Genomic DNA, 8250 nt, shown 5'->3' with positions numbered 1-8250 from the left:
AGTCGAAAGATCAAAACAAAAATGGTGCATGGTAAACGGTACATACTCACTTAATTTGCGCGAGCAGGATACAACAGGAACAAGAGGAACAGGCTTTTCCTCCCGTATTAATGTGCGCGCGCAGAATACGGGAGGAAAAGCACCTTCCTCTTGTTCCTGACTAAATTAAAAACTAACTAAATAAATTTTATGAACTTTTTGTAGACAAGTTCTATTAAATTAATATATTTTAGTGAATATAATCACTGTAATATACTCGTGTATATTTATTTACAATGCGAGACATGCTATGATATGTTAGCATATTTAATAATAGGAAAACAGTCGAAAAACCTACGAATCTACTCGATTTAAAGGAGGTCTATGTATGTGTATGAAAAGTTTTCTATTTACATATTAAATATATGATTATATGTATGTATGTAGAAGTTTTTAAAATTGAATGATACAAGCTTTTAATTTAAATGTGTGTCAATATAATATGTTATTTATGGCTATTTAAATCAATAATATAGGAATTTATAAACAAAACCGGACGCATCTTCAACGTCCATTCAATTAACAGGATACGATCGAGAGAACGTAACCACTTGTATATAATCTTAAGCGATCGAGGTTATGTCAATGCTAAACCACTTTCTAGTAAGCGTTATATTTTATGAAGAGTGATTAGAAGAAGACCCAGTAGACGAACGCCATGAAAATTATAGGACATTGTTATTACTTTTTAACTACATATGTATGTGTAGTTAAAGAGCAAACATGAATGCCGGACATAAACGCTAGTTTTGCGCAATTCAAACGTAACAAATCGTAACTCTCGACCTCGGAGAGCTTTGCCCGTAATTGCCAGAAATTTTCATTAAAATTTCAATGATTGTCCGCCATTCAACTGTGCTCTCAAAGTCGTGATCTGATTTTTAAAAGCTCTATATTTCGTGACGTTTGAATCTCGGGCAGCGCGATGTTGACGAATGGAAACACATTTGTCAACAACGATCTCTCGTTATCTTTTGAATGCGGCTAATTTCCGGCTATTTTAACAAATGTTCACCTCAGAAGCAAATTGGATTCAAATTTCGCTTAAAATATATCGTCATTTTGATTTTCTTCCAAAAGGAGTCGTCCAAAATTAATTATTCTACTCACGAACCAATATATTATATTAGCCATGTCGTACAAAAATCGTCTACAAACTACCAACGAGAGCTCTTGAGTTAAAATCTTACCATACATACATATGTATGTATGTACATAATATGAATCTGCAAATGGGATATTTTAATAATATGTGGATAATTCTATAGTAGTATTGTAATCAATACTCTCCCTTCAACATTTTCCATTATTTGCTGATTTATTTGTCAAAATGGTAATATAAAAACCGTCTTTGCCAAATATAGCATCAACAACAATGCTGATATTTACACATGTACATGTGTACACTAGGAGGGAGCAAATTTTGGATTTTTATTAATGAACCTAATGGAAAGCTTTCATCGTATCAACAAAATCATTTATTTAAAACAATGTCTTGTGCCTCCAACCAATAGGTTTATTTCAATTTATTTAATTATTTCTAAAAAACGCTCAATATAAACCTATTTAAATTTATTTGGGTCGATTATGATAAGTTTTGACCAATTAACTTCACTAGAATGTCCCCATACAAAGTTCGCCGCGCTCGCAATGGGGGTTTGTATGGGGAAACGATATTTTCAGAAAATCGTTATTATTTTCATGTTCCTGTGATTATTTAAAACAATAAAATTCGCTGAGAGCTTCCTTGATAGCATGTATTTAATCTGAATACAAATTTTAGGAATTTTACGAATTTAAGGAGGCCAAAATGATCTTTTTCGATATATAACATGATATTTTGCTTCAAAATAGGTCATTTTGGACTCTTTATACTACATACATATATTATGGTGCACTGATTTAGATCGTAAAGTAATCTGAAAAAGTTGAATTTTCAACTTCGACCCGCTCAAGCAACGCCGCGCAATTATATGATTTGTAATGTATTTTAAAAGAGAACGGCAGAGAATAACTGAAATATATTTTTTCCTCAAAAAGTGAATTAAATCATTGTACATATCTGACCGTGGTTAGGTTAGCCGCCTGGGTGACCAGCTCGTGACTCAGCTGTCAAGAAGGACCCGATTCACTGCTGTTGTTGCTGCTGTTGTAACTTACGACATCATCATGTGAAATAGAGTGCAGCTTGCAGGAGTTGCAGCAAGTCGATATTTTGCTACTCCAACCGACACCTATACTTTGCACGTCTTTTGACAACAACGCTATGCAACGATTGCTACTACGATAAACTATCAAATTGGGTCATATCGATGTAACTAACATATGTACATGGATTCCTTAGATTATAATCGTTAAGAGCAATCTCGTCAATTTAACAAACACTCCTAATGAACTTTCCTATCAAACGCGTTAAACCAATCACCTTTATAGAGCAATTTGCAAATTAAAGTAATCGCTCAACATCAAAAACATCGGTAGCGGATTTCGTTTTATTTATTATACATATTACTTGCGGCAATGAACAATCGTGGTAGTCGTAAAAATACGATTAATGGCCATAATTTTGCACTTGATATGTATAATTTGACTGTGGTAATATTGCTAAATCTTAAATGATTCTAAATGAACATAACACGTATAGGTACATACATATTGAAAATGATGCAAACACTAAAATGAACATGATAATCTTCTTTTTTTATATACGTATTTACTTTTTCGTTTTATTAAAAGATAATAAAATAATTTCAACTAACATTTGACATCAATTGTTTATTAATTAAATTCGCATCATATAAATGTATGTATGTACATACATAAGTAAGTAAGTACAAAAGAGGTTGAAATGGCAATGTTACGTGGCTAGAAGAATGGATGAAAGGTGGACAAGAGAAGTGCTGGAATGGTACCCGAGAGAATGTAAAGGGGTGAAAGGAAGGCGACATACATAGAAGATAGGTGGATGAAATTAGAATAATGTATGGGGTTAGATGGATGAGAGTTGCGTTAAACAGAGACAAATGGAAGCGTGTTGGCGAGGCCTTCATCCAGCAATGGATGATATAATGATATATTGTTATTTTATCTATGTGCGTAGTAACAATAGATGAGGTTTTGTGATCATGCTAAAATTCGAACTCGAGATTTTTGTTTATTTATTATCTGCAAATATGGCTAAAACTATTGTAATACTTTTCCACCGAGCGAAGGCGGACGACTTAAGTATTTGAAAGTAAGTAAACCTTGAATATATCGAGCAAATTGCAATCGGATCATCAAATGCTATTAATTAGGGATATCTAGTATACATGTATATGTATATACATATATCGTATTACATGCAGTAATTTAATAGGATTTTAGCAATATCTTAGCACAGTTAACAGTCAGTTCAATTTATCTTGCACAAAATAATAATGACATTGACGACGTGGAAGTACAATCGAATGCAGCCTTCTAACCAATTTGAAGAACGGCATAATATTTGTATCCAATGTGTCAAATTCAACAATCAAATAATACTATTATACAACCCGTGAAACATGCTATGTAAGAGATTATGAGAAATAATTATAATTTAATTTTTTTTTATATAATCAACGTGAGTGCGATGAGAATAAAATAACAATGGAAAGTAAAGCCATCAATAAGAATTATATATTTTATTTCTTTCAAAACCTAGTGAATAATTGTGTAAGTGTCTCGCAATTGGGCCCATTCATATTTATCTACATACTTCCAATGTGGTTTTATTGTACTTTTATAAATTCAAATATTATATTGTTTTGTCGAAAGGAATTAGTCGAGATTGAAGTCACAGAATAAATATTTCTTATGTAATTTTCAGCCCGTTTGTATGGCTATTAATTTTTATTGAAGTAAATAAAGCTTTATGACGTTTGTTTCTTGATTTATGTACAAAAATACATACATACATATATATGTATATAAATAAAACATTGTAAATAGGTTTTTGAGCTATTTTTCCCTATTATGCTGTACATTTACATTAGAATCATATAAGACTATGATTACTAACCAAATTAAATTAAATCGTAAAATAGAAAATGATCAGTAGATCAGTAGCTATTAAAATATATATAATATATGTTGTGAACATAATTTCGTAATAGTAAAAAGCATTTGAAAATCAAAAAAATATATATAAAACATGTCTGTAAAACGGCAGCGATTTTCTTTCATGCTCATACAAATTACCATTAGCTATGTGAAGATCGCAAGAAAGTTGATCTGACACGCAAAACATGCTGATACTGTACGAATCTTTTAACGAACGAATGGTTTTCTCCGAATAAATGATTTTTGCAATTCGTAGGCGACTCACGAGGGTGGTTCAATATGCAAATCCTTCGTTTTGCAACGAGCTTACATTATACAAGAAAAAAAACCGATTCATTGTGATATACGGACTGTTGTGATTAATTATTTTCGCTTATATTTGGGCACACTCGTCTGCCCATACCGAATAAACAAATAGTGTCGTTTTCAAGGTTCGCTTTTGTCACTTCTTTTATTTATTTTTTTTCGCGCGGTAGTTGCGAAGACTTTGCCAAAGCAAATGTGTACAAAGAGTTGCAAATCCGGTTTAAAAGAGATTTAAGTTAAGCTTTAGAATACTTACACCGTGAAATTGCATTTAAATACATATTATATGCACACACATGTACATGAAATTTAATTAAATTTTTCTCTTAAACTTGTTTTGTTAGGGAAAACTATGTAGCTAGTCCCTAAATGCACACATATGTAGTGCCAGTTTAAAGCAGACCCGTTGCCAGCAGCTATCATTAAAGTATTAATTTTATTAACAATTTATATATACCAACCACGCAAAATATAAAAAAAATAGTTTCCTATTGATAGTGTGATTACTAGTCACCGGACCCAGAAGGTGCCGCGTATTGTTCAAAGGTTGTAAATGCATTGTTAAAGGTTTGCCGAACCTTTTTTACAAAAGATTTACAACAATGGAACAATAGATAGCACTGTGACTATCCTACCTCTTGTGATTACTGAAGTAAAGCAAGTCAACTAAGATTCAATTTTAGTTGACGCCTCCATAAAAATGTTCATATACAAATATAGAACCCGAGCAATATGCTTCATTTATAACTTTCTGTCTTGGTTTGTGTGTACATCACTGTAATATACTCATATATAACCAAGCAATTGCGTTGTTTTGTATCACACTAATTTAAATGAGTTTAATTGTTTTGTTTTCAGGAGTTGCACGAGCGAAAGTGGCTGCAAGAGTTGTTATTTACCGGCACTTTAGTTCTTTGTCTGAGGATAAGTGTTGCTGCCCCTCACTTATCTACATTTTCTTCGCACGTCAGCTTTAACACGCCAAGTGCCAGTTTTTCACACGGAGTGGGAGATTTGAGAACTGGTGGACCATCAAGGAACCTTTATAGGAATTTTCGTTTGAAATCACCACAACGCTATGGTACATTCAGAACTCTTCATTGTAAGTTTTTGATCATCTACATATGTACATACATATATAAATTATTAACATAGGCTGTAATCAATGGTTCCCGGAAAGATGCACTAAATTGCACTGAATAGTAGCGCAGTTTTGAAAAGTCATAATTTTCAAAGGCGCTCAAAAATAACTTACGCAATAGAATTCCACAAAAAAAGGTTAGCACCCTCGGATAACATACAAATACCCATTGACGCTTTTTTATGGAATTCTATTGCGTTAGTTCTCCTTGAGCGTCTTTGAGAGTTTGGATGTCTCGAGAGTGCAACTATCTCGAGTGCATTTTTCCGGTCACCGTAATCAATCTATAGAGTATGTATGTAGATATAAAATATAAAATATAAATAAGAATTTCGTTTCAATAACAAATGATTTTTAGCGTTTCTGTTTCCCCACAAGGAAGATTCTATCGTAGTAAATTGTATTTGAAAGGGCACTTTGAACAACAGTTTCCAATAGCCTTCTCTATAAAACAGAAGGAAAGGGAAAATAATAAAAAAAACTTGTAAAATGACACTTTTTTGATAGATAGATAGATAGAATGTATGTTTTGTATTTAATACTTATGAATGTCCACACTACTATCTAGTGAAAATTTTATGAAAATATAGCTTGTATCATACATATGTTTGTATGTCTCATAGTACTTTGTACAAAGTTCTCAGGTGAATGAAATCTTATGCTAATTATTTCTGGTAAAAGATGTACGATCTAGATTTTATTATCGCAACTAATTAAAAGCAATATTATCGAGATTTTAATCAAATCACATAATTTTTGTGCTATATCAAACTTTGAACTTCAAGCTATCTTCAAACTGTACATATGTACATATGTATATACATATGTAACTGTGCATATGTAGATATAATATGTATTTATGTATCTCAAATGATTATTTTAAAAATGGTGTTTTTATATGAATTTCAGATGATATTGGAACGCCTATCAGCTCTTCAGCTTCGGTTTATAGACAAGATGCAACTTTCCAAGGTTATCCAAGCGAGAAGCCACTCGTACCATTCCCAACTTACCCAAGTCTCACATATGGAAAATCGATACCTTCTTTTTCAAACATTCCAAATTTCAATGATAATAACTTGGGTTAGTTCAATTTATTTTTACAAATTTTAATTATTCATTAAGTGTATTAAACATTTTTATCGTATACGTTTTAGGTCACATCACATCTTATACTATTCCAGTACTACCAGCTTCTCCATACAGAGTAAACTCACCTAATGCTGAATCTCTGTGGCCAGAAGGACTCTTCATACCCCCATCGCTGCCAGTTCAATACAATATACGAGGCAATTCTGGTCCCCATTTCCATAACATTAACTTTGAAAGTGGTAATCGTATACTGTTTGTTGATAATTTAAATTTGACGTTTTTTAAATTTAAATTTAGAGGTATAATATTAAATTTGAACTACAATATGAATATACATATATTATATTTCGAATACGTGTCGATATGCATGCAGATGTTCAATTATATTTGCTATGTAAGTGATAATAATTTAAGCAGGTTATGCAATTGTAATAATTCGTTCTAAGAAATGATCTTTTGATCAATTTTGTTGGTGTAGAAATTTTAAGAATGTGCAAATGTAGTGACATACATTTTTCACTTTTTGCTTTTCAATTTCATCATCAATTGTCGAATGAAGAGTGAATGTGAAATTTGATTTTCTTCTCGAACAAGAGCAACACGTATATTTAAATAGTAAATACATGATGATGCGGCACTATCACTCATTGTTGCTTTTATATATTATAAGAAAATTGTGTAGGTACACCTGTGTACAAAATCTGCCACTGATCAATTTTATCGTACATATGTAATTGTACATAATTATGTAAAAGTGAAACTAAAACAAGATTCTTAAATAAAATTTATACTATTTCAGGTGAAAATGAAATAGATCCATATCTATTGGATGGATTTGAAGCAGTTCAAGCATTGGATAGGATAATTGCTCATGGTGAATTGTATCATCATGAGATTCCTCACGTAAGAGCACTCTTGGCGAATCAAAAACTTCGTCTTAAGAATGGTCTTCATCCGAACAAACTTGGGAGCATACGAATGACATCACCGTGGAAGCGAGCTTAGCACCAAAATGATATCAAAATGAACAATTTGTAAATGAGTGAATATTATTTATATTAAATTGGATATGAATGTGCAAGTTTGTGGTACTTAATGATTTTCGACAATTATTTATTATTATATAAATCGTTGACTATGAGTGAAAGCAAATACAACTGTCAAGTAAAATTATTTTTATAAATACTATTTTTGTGCTTAAGCCCGTAGAAAATTGAAATATTGAACAACTGCAATGAATACTATTAATTTAAATACTTTTGTTATTTTATAAATGAGGCAATGAATCGCTTATCGGCAATCAACTAGAATCAAATATTTAATCTATGGTATTATTTGATATAGAATTATTAATGTATTATATTTTACTATTTTGTTCCTGTAATGACATACATACATATGTATATGTATATTTCATAAATAAAATGTATTTAGAATTTTGTATATGATACTCGATGAATAAGTGTATTGTATGTATGTATATGGACATAGTGCATGCGTTTATGAAATTAAAATTTTAAGAAATTCTATTGATTGTGAATATTCTAATTAACTATACGGCTGTGTATAGTTTCTCCGCGATAAATTGA

Source organism: Arctopsyche grandis, chromosome 5 (genome assembly GCF_051622035.1).
Source record: "Arctopsyche grandis isolate Sample6627 chromosome 5, ASM5162203v2, whole genome shotgun sequence".
In the NCBI taxonomy this organism is placed as follows: domain Eukaryota; kingdom Metazoa; phylum Arthropoda; class Insecta; order Trichoptera; family Hydropsychidae; genus Arctopsyche; species Arctopsyche grandis.
The sequence above is the reverse complement of the archived record's forward strand: the minus strand, read 5'-3'. Positions refer to the sequence as shown.